The following is a 17,549-nucleotide window of genomic DNA, read 5'->3' on the forward strand; positions in this document are numbered from 1 at the left end:
GAATACAGCCCAGAAAGGGAGACTGTCCTGAGAAGTCAGCCAAGGTTTAAATCCAGCTTCCACATTAGCTGTGTGAACAGAGACAGATGACCTAATTGCTCAGTGGCTCGGTTTCTCACAACCAAATACATATACTTATTTTAGGGTTGTGCTGAAAATTACATGAGATTGTATTGATAAAGTATCTGAAATACTGCCTGGCACATAAGAAGCATGTAATGCATAGTAGTGTCATTGCATGTAATAAAACAATAATAAAGTGGTGACTTAGAACATAACATTTTATAACTTCCTACAAAAGCAGGGCCAAGGGATTAAGGAAAGAGAAGCCATTGCTCGTTTGAACATAAGGTTTATGTTCTTAACTAGTGTCTCCATCTTGTTTAAGGCAGGAAGGCCACACTCTTGCTCCTGTAGCCAACAACATCCCAATGAATCTCTACACGTTCTTGCCTTCAGCAGACATAAATCCACTCATGGCCAACAGGCCAAGGAAAGGGGCAGTGGTAATTTTCAGGTTGTATTATTGGAAGATTAGGAGATTTGAACTCAAAAGTGCCCTGGCCATCCCAGTTTTTCTCAAACTCAAATTTTTTGATATCCAGGTAATACTGAATGGAGGCAAAAATATTTGTTTTTTAAAAAATACATTCTAAAACATCTAAAAGTGACATTTCAAAATTATCATTGCCTCTCCAGAGATGGCTGAAAATAAACATGCTCACAATCTGCTTTTTAAAAGTGTCTCTGGGCCACATGGAAGGCACCAAGCTGTTGTGTGCGTTTTAACATCTGTAGATGTCTTAAAATTGCCACCAAGGCTTGCACCCAAAGGAATTCATGAAAGCATTGTGTAATTTCAGACTTAAATCAGCAATGTGAAGCTGGGTATGAAAACCTTTCTATCTCAGAATCGAGCAGTATGAATAAAGAATCAGTTATGATGGAAAGGGGAAAGAAGGAGGGGCAGCACGAGGAGAGGCAGTGAAAAGTTCACACGTTCAAATTTAAATTAAGTGGTCTGAAGGCTCGTGGCCTACAATTAAGCAAGAAAAAAGGATTGGCTAAAAATTCTCAAAACTCAGCCTGGTGTCTCTCCATGTAGCTTTTTACTCTATGCTCCATGGAGGCACCTTAGGAGAGCTGAGGAAGTTCCAGACAGATCTCACCATGAGCCCTGGGTTGGGGAGAAGTAAAAATAAAGGGAATGTTGAAGGCTTTTATATCCTTCTCATTCTGCAGGAACAGCAACAAAAAAAACCCAAAATACCCACAGAAATTCCATGCTGATGACTTAGGAGAAAAACAGAGGGAAAAAGGAAGGACTTAATTATTTTGAGCAATAAATGGAAAATTAGGCAAATCGAACATAAGTGAGAAACACACACAATGTCCAAGAGAGGCCCAAACACTTTCCAGTTAGCCCATTTTTGCTTGCAGGAGGAGCTATCACCATGTGAGTGAGACAGCCAGGCGAGGGCAGGGATCAGTCCCCATTCAGTTAGATGGAGGCTGCAGGTACAAGGCTCCAACCCCTGAAGTAGGACCCAATCCTGAAAAGGTGCAAGGTCAAGTCAGAGAAATATTAACCAATGGGCTCCAGGGCATCATAGAGTAAAATATGCTCCCTTTCATTCAAGGTATTCAAAATAACTACAAAAGAGAGGGAAGAGTCTAGGACTGCCAACCATCACTATATATAGTCCTCTCTGAGTCCTGTACCTCCATACCCCTGAAACATCAGGTCCTGAACATGTAATCATCATACTGCTTCATAGAGGAAGTGAAGTAGGTTCATGCATCATAAGAGGAAAGTCAAGGAGCATTCATCATATCAGTACAAATAAAGTTCTGGACAGACTTGTACACTTTTAACATGATGTTTATGAAGAAATTGATACATAAAAAAGGGGGAAAATGGGAGGATGGGAGAGTATGCAAGAGGAAGGAGGAAAGAAAGAAAGAAAGAAAGAAAGAAAGAAAGAAAGAAAGAAGAAAGAAAGAAAGAAAGAAAGAAAGAAAGAAAGAAAGAAAGAAAGAAAGAAAGAAAGAAAGAAAGAAAGAAAGAAAGAAGGAAGGAAGGAAGAGAAGGAAGGAAGGAAGGGAGGAAAAAAGAAGTTGGCAGGTAAGAGAAAGATGCAGCATTAGGAAAAAAAATTAATCCAAGGAAATAAGAAACTCACTAATATTTTACCCTACATGGAAAAATATATAAATAATGAGTTTAATTTAAAGGATTTTAAGTGTGGGGTATTAAAATAAAAGTAGCTAAAGAGAGAGATTGTGGATAGAAAATTACAAATAAAAATCATTATAGTACTGAATAAAAAGATAAAATAGAAACAGCAAAGAAAAAAAGAGAATAGCTTAGCACTTAATGACTGATATAGAAAAAGGATTTAAATAATCATTATGAATATAGAGTGAGAAACAAATTGATTAGAGCAATTGAAAGAAAGATAATATATTATGGAGAAAAAACAGATTATTCAAAACTAAGATAATTAATGTTTTTTGTTTTTTTTTGTTGTATGCGGGCCTCTCACTGTTGTGGCCTTTCCCATTGTAGAGCACAGGCTCCGGACATGCAGGCTCAGCGGCCATGGCTCACTGACCCAGCCGCTCCGCCGCACGTGGGATCCTCCCAGACCAGGGCACAAACCCGCGTCCCCTGCATCGGCAGGAAGACTCTCAACCACTGTGCCACCAGGGAAGCCCAATTAATGTTTTTGTAGTAAAGAATTAATGTTTTTGTTTTTTGTGTGTGCGTGTGGTACACGGGCCTCTCACTGATTGTGGTCTCTCCTGCTGTGGAGCACAGGCTCCGGATGCACGGGCCCAGCGACCATGGCTCACAGGCCCAGCCGCTCTGCAGCAGGTCGGATCTTCCCGGACCAGGGCATGAACCCACATCCCCTGCATCAGCAGGTGGACTCTCAACCACTGCACCACCAGGGAAGCCCAAGAATTAATGATTTGTAGTAAAAATAATTAATTTTTTTTACTACAAAAATTAATATTTTGTAGTAAAAAATTAATGTTTTGTAGTAAGAAGGAAGGAAAATTTTATTCAGAGATATAACAAAGTGGAATTTTACAAAAACCAAGGAAAAGTTGCTTGTACAGATCACAAGGCACACTTGGTCCCAGTAAATTTGATGTAAAATAACCAACACAGAGATATATCATTTTTGTGTTAGTGAATTTTAATGGAAAAGAGATAATTCTTTAGACCACTAGCAAAGAAAGCAAGTTACTTAAAAGGGGAAAAATTGAAATGGCCTCAGATTTCTCTACAGCAACATCTAATGTCAGAAAACAAAGTTCTGAAAGAAAGAAGGTAGAGTCCACAATGTTCTTCCTTGTGACTTTGTCATTCAAGGGTGAAGAGAGCAGACAAACCTTAAACATAAAGAAACTCATGACACCCGTGAGCATTTCCTGAAAAACAATCAGACAACAGTAGAATTTAGCCAAGCAAGAGTTCAAACCAGAAGCCAGGGAAAACGTCTGGGATAAGGCATTAAACACTTATGTGTAGAAAAATGACTAAGCTGTAGGAAATATGATTCAAAAGGTTAACTGTTACAAATCCCAACATTGTGTTAAAGGATAAGTTTTTAAAGGAAATTTGTGACTTCATATGACTATAAAATGAACATATGTCAAAAATCATAACAATTAATGACAGAATCTGTAAGATGTCATAACCCGTTTAAAAGAGAATTCAGAAAAACATATATAGGGAGTAAATAATTCTGAAATCAAGTTACAAATAGATGCAAAACAGATCTATCTACAGGGCAATAATTAATTGCGATACACTGGGCTCAATTCTTTTGTGTTTCTATGAACAAAGAACAATTTGAATTATTGTCAGTTTTCTACAACTTACAGAGCTGTAAGATAGTTCAAAGACCTTGAAAGGCAGAGATAACTCAGATGGATACCTAGGTAAGGTATTTACTAAGCTTTTTTTTTCTTATTTTGGTCTTTCATAACTTTTCCTGACAATTGTGAAAGTTATAATACATGAAAAAATGGGATAAATTGTACATGTGCTATTATCCTTATTTTAATTTAAAGGTACTTGATAACTTCTAAGATATACAAATCAACAAAAATATATTTAAGGTTATTTCCTAAAGTTTTTGCAAGAGCCACCAGATAAACAGTAAGGTTAAGAATATATGTAACCACAATCAGAAGGATTCTAGAAGGAATGGGAATGTGAAAATGGAATGCTATTTTTTTGTATAATTTGTAGCACAGAGTCCATTGGTATAGTACATTATAGAGAAAATATTCTGACATTTATTTAAAATGTCAAGGAATACTTTATTCAAGACTATGGCAATAGGAGAGGAACTATTGCAATAAAGGAGAGAGATTGACCTCAACTCCAAATACAACAGGCACAATTGGGGATTTATAGCCAGTGAGCAGAATGACAGAGAGGTAGACAATTAATAAGAGGAACTTGCTTAATAACCAAAGGTGAGGGGGAAAAGGAGCTTGATTGGATATCAAGAGACAGGGAATTCTCAAAAAACTGACAGCAGCATTTTTTGCTAAAACCAAGCTTGGCAGTACAGGGACAAAGCTTAGTCAAAAAGAGGATTCAGAGGATCCTGACTAAAGTTTGGTCAAGGAAGTAGTCCTAGTCAGGTAGGAAATGAATACATGAAAAATGGGGTAAATTATAATGTTTAAAATTATGTCAATGGAAAAAAAAGGCAACAAAGAAAATTGCAATAAACTTCAAGAGCAGAAAAATGAAGGGCCATAATATATACTGAAATATATTTAAACTCCAATACTAAAATTTGAAGTGAAATGAAAAATTATAAAACAAAATACTCTTGCAAGTGTAACGTGCTTAACCAATTCATATTGGCAACAAATTTGCCAGCATCTTTCTCTCCTGTTGAAACATTAATTTTTCCTTCTGTTTTTTTGTCACCCTGACTCTCAGAGGATCTCTGTGCTGTCAGAATGCTTGCTAATGGGCTTCCCTGGTGGTGCAGTGGTTGAGAATCTACCTGCTAATGCAGGGGACACGGGTTCGAGCCCTGGATGGGAAGATCCCACATGCCGCGGAGCAACTAGGCCCGTGAGCCACAACTACTGAGCCTACGCATCTGGAGCCTGTGCTCCACAACAAGAGAGGCCACGATAGTGAGAGGCCCACGCACCGCAATGAAGAGTGGCCCCTGCTTGCTACAACTAGAGAAATCCCTCACACAGAAATGAAGACCCAACACAGCCAAAAGTAAAATTAAAAAATAAATAAATAAAAAAGAATGCTTGCTAATGTATTGGCTCTCAGAACAAAAATGGATACAGGCCTCTCCGTAATCACTGGGCTGTCTTCTCCCCCAAAGAATGACGAGTCTTGTTCCTTCTATGTCTTGCACTAAATTCCAACACCCATCTTTCCATTTAAATCAGAGATGAAGTTGTGATAACTATTTTCTTGATGTATCATTTGAAGATATTTCTGCATCCTCAGTGATGGTAGGGTACACAATGTTATTCTAAGCATTGTTGCCAAGCTGAACTTGGGTCTGCCATGCAGCAAAGCCAATTTACTGACACCAGGTGTGGTAAAGAAAGTACAGAGTTTATTGCAGGTGCCAAGCAAGGAGTATGGGTGGCTCATACTCCAAAACCAGAACTCCCTGATGGCTTTCAAGGAAGCGTTTTTAAAGGCAACATTTGGGGTGAGGGCTGCAGGATACATGACTTTCTTCTGATTGGCTGGAGGTGAGGTAACAGGGTGATATTTCAGAAATCTTGTTGATCAAACTTCTGGTTACACCCAATCTGGGGTACATGTGCTTCTGTTCAGCCTGTAGTCACCATCCTCCACCTGGGTGGGTGAATGGGGGTGGGGGTGTCTTAGTTCCTGCAGAACAACTCAGAGATCTGTGTCAGATTGTTTAATAGCTTTTCCTTTGTTTTTGCATCCACTTACTTCCCTAATTAGTAACTCCTTGTGCTTATGCTTTGGAACCCAGGGAAGGCCTAGGAGACCAAAACCTTTTTTCTCCAAACAAGAAATGGGGGACATGAAGGGGCTTTTGTGCATGGGAGGGCTCCACATGGTCCTGCTTGGTTTCATCATCAAGCCATATGCTTGTCCTACATTATAAATATTTAACAAGGAAATAATTAAATTAAATCATAGTTTTGCAATTGTCTTTTCCTAGGATGCTGCTAGACAAAATAATGGTTTTTGAAGATTTAAAAATAGATATAACATTTACCACTGGAACAATTGTTTTTGGAAAGATAAAAATCTATCAACGAATAGTTTTGTTTCCTTCTGCTCCTTCATTCCTCTTCTGCTTTTCTTCTTTCCCTTGTTCTTTTCATCCATTGTTTTCCTTTTGTGTTTATATTATTTATTTTAGAGGTGTGTAACTTTAGGGGCTGATTATTGCATTTCCATAGCCCAAGTATTTTGGAGAAAAATTTGTCATTTCAGAAAAGTAAGCTGTCATAATACTAATTTAACTTTATAAATACTATTTTTTTTCATTTTTCCTTTTTAGAAAATGAAACATTATCAAAATCCAACATATTTTTAGAAAAATTTAAAAATTTTTCTTAATATGGAAAACTTCAAACATACCACAAGCTGATGTAATGGTTTAATAAACACTTTTTTTACCCAATATCCATCTTCAGCAATTACAAACTTATGGACAGTTTTGTTACTCTCATCTCCCCACTTTTATTTTGTGATTTTTAAAGTATTTCAGAGAAAATCTCAGGCATGTGCCATTTCACCTGTAAATACTTCATCATGTACTGCTAACATACACTTTCTTTTTACACATTCATCATGCCTTTAACACATCTAAATTTAAAATAATTAAATTAAAATGTTACTTCACACTATTTAGTATTCTATACTCAAATTGCTCTGATTATCTCAAAGCCATTTTTTCACAGAATCACAATCCAAACAATATCCATAAATTGTATTTGGTTCTTATGTCTGCTCAGATTTTCCCATTGGCTATTTCTGAGGGGTTGAGAAAGAATCAATTATTTATCCTGTAGAATTCTCACATTTTGCATTTGGTTAATAGGTTCTTTGTGGCATCATTCTTCATGTTTCTCTTTCTCAGTGTGTGTTCTATAAACTGGCAGTGAGGAGCAGTTATATTTCAATTCAATTTTTTTTCAACACAGCTTCATAGATGGTATTGTAAATTTTCTATTACATTAGATCATGAGGAATTTAACTAGTGATGCTAACATTCACTGGAACGTTCAGTTTGTGTCTGTGTGATATTTCCAATATAAAATTTCACATCAACCAACCCTTGGATGATTTTAATCCATTGGAGTTTACAAAATGCTAATTGTCTGATTACATTATTTCTTCTGCATTTATTTGTTGGAATTTTGTGTAGAGAGAACCTTTTATTATATAACAGTTTGTTACTCTAAAAAAAAAAACAGAAAAACTGTTTAAATCTTTCCAATTATTTTTAAAGCTTTAGAACAGTGAGTTAGTGTCTTAACAATTACCAGTGTTGACCAATACAATCTTTTTTAAAATATCATTTTGTAATAATAGATTTTTAAATTAAGCTTTTTATTTTACAATAGATTGAGATAGAAAATTATGAAGACAGTGTATCAGTGTTCTCCAGGAAAACAGGATCAGTAGGATCTATATTTATATCTTTACCTATACCAATTATATCTATATGATCATCTACCTATATATCTACCTATTTATAGAAACTTATTTCAAGGAATTGGCTCACATGATTGTGAGGGCTAGCAAGTCCAAAGTCCATAGGGCAGACCAGCAGGCTGGAAACCCTCAGACAGGAGTTGATGCTACAGTCTTGGGGTATAATTTCCTCTGGGAAACATCAATTTTGCTTGTTCTTAATTCACTCTAGCTCAGAAAAAATTAATTAACATCAGATTTGAGGATAAAAGTTACACCATTCTCAGATTAGAATTGGGAATCTTTTGATCTAATTTAGACTGCAGAGTTCAGAGTTATGGGAGGGGGCACAATTTTTCTTTTAAGGCCTTTCAACTGACTAGATGAAGTCTATCCACATTATGGAAAACAACCTTCTACTAAAGGTCAATTGATTGCAGATGTTGACATTTAAAAAACACCTTCACAGCAACACCTAGATTAGTGTTTGATTGAATAACTTAGCCTCACAAGTTGACAATAAAAATAACCATCACAGATGGTAAAGAAAATTCCTACATACCCCACATCTCATTTCCCCTCTTGTTGACATCTTCCATCAGAATGGTAAATTTGTCACAACTAATGAAACAATATAGATGCATTCTTATTAAAGTTCATATTATTTTCAGATTTCTTTACTTTTTAGATTTAATGCTCATTTTCTGTTCCAGGATCCCATCCAAAATAACTTACTTTAAATTGTCATGTCTCCTTAGGCCCCTCTTGGCTGTGATAGTCAGATTTTCTCTGTTTTTGATGATCTTTACAGTTTTGAGGAGTACTGGTCAGGTATTTTGTAAAATGTCCCTCAGTGGGAGTTTATCTCATGTTCTTCTCATGATTAGACCAAGGTTATGTATTTTTGGAAGGAAGACTACAGAGGTAAACTGTCATTTTAATCACATCCTAGCAAGAGTACATGCTATCAACATAACAGATACTGTGGATGTTGACTTTGACCACCTGGCTGAGGTAGTGTCTGTCAGGTTTCTCCACTGAAAAGTTATTTTTTCCCACTTTCTTTGTAAGGAAGTTATCACGCACATGGTGCACTTAAGGAATGGGGAGTTTCCACATAAATTATTTGGATTTATCCTTTCCCAGATATTTTTCTCTTTTTTCCATTTATTTATTTATTCAATCATTAACTTATATAATTAACTAATTAGTATGGATTTATAGATATTAGTTTCAAACTTTGGGTTATAATCTAACACTTCTTTATTTTGTTGCTCAAATCGTTCCAGCTTTGGCCTCTGGGAGTTCTTTCACTTTGCTCTCATGACTCTTTGACATGTTCCATCATAGTGGTCATGATGAACCCATCAAAGGCATTTTTCATTTTCATTATTATGTCATTTGCTTCTAGCATTTTTTTTGGATTCCTTCTTAGTTTCCAGTGCTCTTTTTACATTTGCTATTAGTTTTTGTGTGTTATTTGTTTTTTACTTTACAGCCATTAAGATATGAATCATAGTTATTTTAAATTCCCTGACTGATAATCTCAACATCTGTGTTATATATGAGTCTTCTTCTAAAGACTGGCTCATTTCTTCACACAGTGGTGTTGTGTCTTGTCTTTGTGTGTCATAATATTTTGTTGAAAGCTAGACATGTCTTTTTAGGTAATCTGAACCAAGGATCTATGTTCCCCTGACTAGTGGATGGCTATTATTATTTGCTGTAGCTGTAAGTGACAGAGGTTTCAATTCTCTTCTGGTGTCTTTTTTTTCCCTCCCTTCCTGACTTTGAGTTCTAAGTTCTCCTTCTTAGATAGAGTCTGAATCTGCAACTCAGCTGTAATCCCCTGTTGTTATCCGGGAGGCTGGTTCATGTGGTGATGAAGTGTGGGTGTTAGGGAACATTCTATGGTCTTTTGGTTAAGTCTCAGTCATTCAGTGGGCCTGTATCTCAGGGCTGTGGCCTTTCTGTTCCTCCTCCTATGTTGTAACGTTTCCCCTTCACTCCCTCCTCTTCTTTCCGTCCACGACATAGCCAATCTATATCCTTTATCTCTGTCCCTCTTGGGACAGAGGGACTATATTTTTCCCTCTTTGGTGAGACAGGAATATTGGAGGGTACTGGTGTGGGAGGAATTCCCTTTCTCTAGCTAAGATAAAGTTTCAGAATTGCCCTCTGGTGAAGTTCTTTCCCACAGAAAGTAGACCTTATTTATGAAGGCGGCTCTGGGGTCATTTAACAATGGTTACTCTCCTCCCTGGGCCAGGGCCACACTGGGATCTTTCTTAGGGGTTCCTGGAGCAAAATCCCATCAATGCAGAGCACACCCTAAGACTGTGGCCCTGTTTTTTCTCACTCTCACGCTAGTTCAGATTCAGCCTCCAGTAATTTGTCAAAATTAGCACATAAGTGTTCCTAGCAGTTTATGGTTACAGCCTGTTCTACTCTCGATAAGTAGGTCTCAGTTGTTCTATCTTTCCGGATGTGCCTCTCTCTTCAAATTCAGGGTAGCAGTTTGACCTACAACCTCAGTTCTCTAATGAATTCTAAAGAAGCTGCTGACTTTCAAATTGTCTAGCTTTTTCTCATTGTAACAATGGAAATGAAAACTTTCCAAACTCTTTAAGTATTGGAACTGAAAGCAGAAGTAATCATAGATTTTACACATGATGAACTTTTCAGTCTACCATCATCACTTTATTTTTATTGATCAAGGTGTACCATTTTCAGCAGCAATAATCTGACCAAATTAGTAGCTGTATCTTGTTGTCATGACCCCATTTGTCTTTGAATGCTTCCTTGCTTTCTGGCAGAATATGATATACTAGGTTCATGCCCAAGCCCATATTTCTTGCCCAAGCCCTGAATGGAAAATTGTGTACATTTGCACATTTCCTGCCAGTTTCTCCAAGAAATCTGGTTCCTTTTATGGGAAAACAGGCATCCTTTGCTACTGGCTTGCCTTTTCTTCTCAAGTATTTCAGTAAACAGACTTGTGAAATAAACACTTTAAGAAAAAATGAATTCATAATGGTATTTTAAATTCAAATTTAAGTTTATCAAATATTTATAAAAGCATATAATTAAATAATTATTTGTTTACTTTTTACTACATTTCATATCAGAGAAGCAGAATAAGCACTTGACACTTTCCTATTATTACTAGTTTTCAGATAAATTTCTGGGTCCTTTTGCCATGACGCCAGTGAACTTTCATTTCTTTCTGATATAATGTGTAGTTCCAGACTCATCTTCCACATTTTCTAGCACAGTCCTGGAATCAGCCTTTTTGTTACGGAGCCTTAGATGGATTCCTTGGTAATGAATATTTGGTGATCACAGTTTGGGCAATAAATATGCTCATTGCTACTGGATTTTCACTGCTTCTGGAAATTTCCAGTGGATAGACCCAGGAAATACATGCAAAAGTTCTTAAAATGAGAAAATAAACACTAGTCTTCCTGATATACCTACTTTAAAGTTAAGATCACAGGATTTTCACATACCTTCTTTGACTTCCCACTTAAAGTTCTTGCCTTCCACACTGAAAATATTGTTATGTTGTTTCCTAGGATATGTGTCATCATTTATTTTGATTTATACAATTATATCAACTCAATTTTTTAAAAGGCCAAATTTATCTTTTCAAAATTAAAAGAGCTTGTGTTGACCTAAATGAGGTAAACTGAGACAAGCTCAAAAGAAATTAAGTTTATTTGGAAATAGCAGATTAATTGCAATTCAGGACAAGCAAACTGTAGCAAGTTACAGATGAGGGTTTGGGGCAGCTTGTACTCATGGGCAGGGGATGTAAAAGGGGGAAGAGTTCAAATAGAGTCAGTTAAAATCTAAAACAAATGGAGACCAGCCTTGAAAATTTTCCAAACAGACAAAACCAGTCTGAAACTGTGTAACTCAGGTTGGGACTTGAACCCACAGTCTTTTAATTGAGATCACACACCTGGTCTCAGGATTTAATGAAGCTCAGGTTCTTGATGTCTCATCGCAGAAAGAATTCAGTGAGAGACAATAATTCAGTGTGTTTATTTAGAGAGAAACACACTCCACAGACAGAACGTGGGCCATCTCAGAAGTCGAGAGCGGCACCAGCCTATGGAGTTGTCAGTTTTTATAGGGGTGGGTAATTTCATAGGCTAATGAGCGGGAGGAATATTCCAGCTGTTTGGGGGAAGGGGTGGGGATTTCCAGGAATTGGGCCACCACCCTCTTTTTGACCTTTATGGTTGGCCTTGGAACTGTCATGATGCCTGTGGGTGTGTCATTTAGGGAGCTGATGTTTCACAATGAGTGTATACTGAGGCTCAAGGTCTAGTGGAAGTTGACTCATCTGTCATCTTGGACCTATTTGGTTCTAATCAGTTTACATCGTGCCCTTGGGCTATGTCATTCTTTTAAACGTTATGCCCTGCCCCCTTCCCTCCTGTTTCAAGTCCAGTCACAAAGTTCAATTCAGCCCACTCTGTGAGACCAAACTGCCTGGGTCATCTTCCATTAATGCCTCTGTCAAAACACCCCAGGGTTGATATAAGATTACCTCTGATCAACCCCCATCATCCAAGAAAATTCCAACACTATCAGTTCTCTATAAATCAGGCATTAATGGGAAAGCAGTCTCTCAGTCCTTCAGTTTTCTCTTCTTGAGGGCACAAGTATGAGATTCTCCATTTTATATTCTCCAGTTCTATTTAAATTGAAATTCCTTTACACTTGAAAGCATATTACTAAATTTAACTGGAAAACTACTGAATTCATGAAGAAAGGACCAAAAAAAACCCTTATGTAGCAAATAATGTTTTTGCATTATTAAAACATAGTGCATGCATCTTTTCACATCAGTAAAGGTGGATCTGTAACCAGTCCCTTGGCCCTAGAGCCTAGCTATACTTTAAACTCTAATTTCTACACTAGATACATTCCTGGAACCTTAAGCTTCTGCTCATTTTTCAAGGCCTTCGTTCTGTTTTGCTTAACATGTTTGTTGTTTTCTTAGACAAGGGAAGGGAGGGAATGCAAAACAAAGGAGGAGCAGTCAAGAAACAATAGTGCAGCTATAAAGCAGAGTCCTGGTTCCCCCTCAAAGAATATACATAACAATACCTTTGAGTTCTTCTGCAGGAACTAAGGCCCCCATCCAGATTGAAGGATGGTAATTTCTATCTAAGCACAAGATTCCTGGAACACCACCCTTTTACATCACCACCAGCCAATCAGGAAAAAACCTGCACATAGTGGAAGATAACAAACTCTGACCCCCTCCTCAAATGATTAACTTCCCTTTCTCCTTTTAAAAAACTTTCATGGTCCAGCAGAATCTTCAGAGTTGGTTCTTGGACATGAGTCCACCTTCTCCCTGGGTTGCTGGCCTCCTGAATAAGGCATCTTTTCCTTTCCAGCCAAAGCTTGTCTCTCAAGTATTGGCTTTCGAGTGGCAAGCAGTCAAACCTGAGTTCAGTAACAGATCCACTTCATCCTTAAACAAAAGAAAACAAAGCTAATAATTAGTTTAGTGGAAACATGTACATTTTAATTTATCATAAATCATTTTTTACTCCAATGTATTTTGTAAACTTCTTTCTCAGTTTTTTTATTTTTATTTAATAGACTATATCTTAAACCAATTTTAGGTTCATGGCAAAACTGAGCAGAAAGGACAGAGATTTCCTATATGCTTCCTGACCCTATACACACACAGCCTCCCCCACCATCTATATCTCTCATCAGAGTGGTAAATTTGTTGCAATCAATGAACCTACATTGATGTATCATAATCACCCAAAGTCCATAGCTTACATCAGGGTTCACTCTTGGTGGTGTACATTCTATGGGTTTGAACAAATGTATAATGACATGTATTCACTGTTATAGGATCACACAGAATTTTTTCTTTCTCCCCATAAAAATCCTCTGTGCTCTGCCTGTTTATCCCTCCCTCCCTCCTAACCCTTGGAAACCACTGATCTTTTTCTTGCATTCACAGTTTTGCCTCACCTCATCCTTTTTAATTACTGCAGAATATTCCATCACAAGGTATAACATAATTTAGTTCACAAAGAGTATAACAATATTTTCTATGTGAAAGGCAAGCTATCAGTAAATAAATCTGATGTTGTTTTCTCATTGGGATTCAGGGCAAAATAGAAATGTGCATTCAAATCAGGATTGGGGAGGAAAGATCCAGGTGGGATTGATGTGTGATTGGAACATGATTCTCATACAAATGTCATCAGCTGATATAAATTGTACCAACATTATCTAAGACTTGAATCCCTGGACACCATCTTGTTGCTAGATTGTTGCTGCCTAAAACACTTCATTTTTGTAATCCCTTAGGATGAAGTAAAAACTGCATTCTTGCTGGGATTTAATAGAGTTAGAATAATTTCATGTTTTCCTTTTTTTTTTAAGTTGATCTTTTTTCTTTATTTATTTTTTGGCTGTGTTGGGTCTTAGTTGTGGCTCACAGGATCTTCGTTGAGGCATGCAGGATCTTTTTGTTGTGGTATGTGGGCTCTTTGCAGTGTGCAGGTGTCTTTCTAGTTGTAGTATGTGGGTTTTCTCTCTCTAGTTGTGGCATGTGAGCTCCAGGGCACGTGGGGTCTATAGTTTGCAGCACGTGGGCTCTCTCATTGAGGCACATGAGTTCAGTAGTTGTGACGCATGGGCTTAGTTGCCCCACGGCATGTGAGATATTTGTTCCCCGACCAGGGATCTAACCTATGTCTCTTGCATTGGAAAGCAGATTCTTTACCACTGGACCACCAGGAAAGTCCCTAATTCCATGTTTTCTTGATTAGCAGAAACAAGTTGCTACAGATTCACTAGGCGTGAGGAAGAGTTCATAGAATCCAGTTAATTCAAACTAGTCTGAGTGGTTATCACTAATATTCTTAAATTTGTTCCTGCTGTCACCCTGAAACTTAGGATATATACACAGAAAACACTTGCTCATGACTCCACAAAAGGAAGGCTTTGACACAGTGATTTAAATGAATGCATCTGTTTTTGTTTCTTCAGGTTTAGAAAACAAAAAATGAAACCATGAGCTTATCGAGTACATACATATCATTCAATACGTATCCAATATTTCATCAGACACTTTTGAGCCTCTTTGACAAGTGTGACGCTTTCATGGTTTGAGTTCCATTGCCACATAAGGCTAATATCATCTCATCTTACTTTCTTCACTTTGAGAGAGGCTGAAATACAAGTGGCAGAGATACAGTCACCTTGAGAGTGAGGACTTGCATGATTTAATGATAATCATGAAAGAGATGGCCAATCATCAGGACCTCTCTACCGCCACTCAACCAGCTGCATCCCTGCTTCTTGTGGTTCTCAGTTCCATCACACCAAGGTTCCTTTTTTTAAATAACAACTAAGTTGTGATGTTCTGTTTGCTATCCTGAAATGAAACCACATCCTATCGTGTGGTAAAGAATTATCTTGCCTAAACAAGGACTGATCTTGGCCTTCAGCTCCTGGGTGGTAATCTATAAGCCCTTGGAAAGTCCTGCCAGATAAAAGTGTCTTTATTTACCTGGGGGCTTGGAGCCATAGCAGATATTAACAAAATGATTTATGGTGGCAGAGCCATGCAGGCAGTCAACCATGACTATATGACCAAGTCTTAAAAAACCTCTGAACCCCAAAGCTCAGGTGAGCTTTCCAGGAAGGCAATACTACATGTGTCTAGTCAGACACCATTGAAGAGGGGAGTTAGGTCTCTCTAAGATTGCACTGGGAGAAGACAACTTGTAGTTGCACAGGTAGAACTCTCCTGGACCCTGCCCCACATATCTCTTTCATTAGCTAATATCAATCTGTATGTTACATAATAAACTGTAACAATGAGTATAATAGCTTTCAGTGAGTTCTGTGTGTCCTCCTAGTGAATTATTGAGCCTGAGGGTGGTCTTGAGACTCTCTAGCTCTGCACCCACATAAATGCTAATATAATGCCATAATGGTATTTCACTGAACTGTATAACTTTGCTAAAATCTAACAGTGTTTAACCAATAAAATATCAAATTCATGTGATCTATCTGAGATTAGATGTAAGAGAGATATAAATGAAAATGAAGTTATAATTATACTGCATACATTCAATAAGCAAATGTTCAGATACAGCTATCCTGGAGGACATAATAAAGTAGACAAATGCTTCCACTTATTTATAATGAATAAATTTGGATTTAAGAGAAGAAAGACACTCAAAGCCCATTCTAACAAGAGGCATGGGATGATGAAAATGCAAAGGGAAAGACAGATTAAAATAAAGCCTAATGTTAGAAGAAATTGTTGCAGGGTGGATTTCTATAATAAAAGAAAGATAATTACTTTTAATTAAAACAGAGGAATAATCCAAGGCAAATTACAGACTGATGAAATGGGGAAAAATATGATGAGGCATGAAATTCATACACATGAGCTTAGCCTTAGTTACAGATGTAGACTCAAAATAAGACACTGTGTTATCATAGCTTATCGCAGGCAGTCTCTCTCCAACTTTGCCCATGTTGTACCACATGTTAGGGACCATATCCCTTAAGTGTCATAAAGTAAAAGAAGAAATAATTGGCCAACAGAACATAAAGAAATAATGTGATGGCCCCGGGAGGCAACTCCTAAATTGTCCCAGTGCTCACTTTTCACAGTATGGGTTTCCTGTCATCATGCTACAGAATAGTGTGTGTATGTTTATTATGTGTTTTATATAAATGGTGAAAATTACCTTTAAAGCAAGCTGCATTGATGAAATCTGCTGAGATTCCTGTGCTTTCAGTAACTTGACATTTGGTTCTTCAACTATTAAAAAGAGTCTCAAATCTCCTTCCCTTAAACATTGCAATTGGTTCCACTGCTTTTTTTAGTAACCACCCTACTGCACTGAAACCATCTTTAGCTAAATACAGAGTTGGAAATTGGGCTAAATAAGTAATTTAGTTTCTTTCCAAATGAGTGGGTGGGAAAATCTTAAATACAAAATCTTTTCTAACTATATCAATTAAAAGATATTTTGGTCTCAAAGGCATTATTTTTAACTTATTTAACATCTTGCAAATGTTTAACATATTCTTTGGCCATGTTAAGTGGATTAATAACTTAGTCTGGTATATTAAGTTGATAAAGATCTTTAAATCTGTTCTTCATACATTTTAAATAGTATTTAATTATGAGCAAATGTTTCCAAATTAGAACCATTAAGTGTGTCTGTATGACATTCTCAGTGAGTGAGATAAATACCATGATAATCCCCTTCACTTTAATAAAATTGATCTCATATCCTTACAGTTTAGGAAGAAACCATTTAATGTTTTTAAATAAATCTAAAACATAGGTTGCATATTTCCTCAATATTACAGCTTCAGTGTATACATTTTCAATAATTAAACTTAAAAGTTATTCAATAACATCAAAAAGTGAACAGGATCTTGAAAACAACAACCACCACCACCTCCTTTGGAGAGCTACTTCCTTTGCTGTACATAGGAGACATCCAAACATGTCTTCAGTGTTGCTACACAGTTCATGAAATAATCTAACATTCACGGGAGCACTTTTCATGTCATTAGGAGCAATGATGACATTAGCTGTGCAGTGACCTTTCAATGCAATCCTTGGCACTGAAGCATTGTTGAGCAGAAGGCAAATAACTGCTAAGACTTGGTGCAGCTTTTAGAAGTCCTCCCGTGGTCCCTACCTGATTCACCGTGGCTGCTGTTCCATCTACAGTGGAAGCAATGGCACTGAGAAATGGACTGTGTACATTTTAAGAGTTTCAGGTATTGAAAATTTATATCCATTGTCAGCAATTTTGAAAATAACATT

Source organism: Globicephala melas, chromosome 6, assembly GCF_963455315.2.
Source record: "Globicephala melas chromosome 6, mGloMel1.2, whole genome shotgun sequence".
NCBI lineage: Eukaryota > Metazoa > Chordata > Mammalia > Artiodactyla > Delphinidae > Globicephala > Globicephala melas.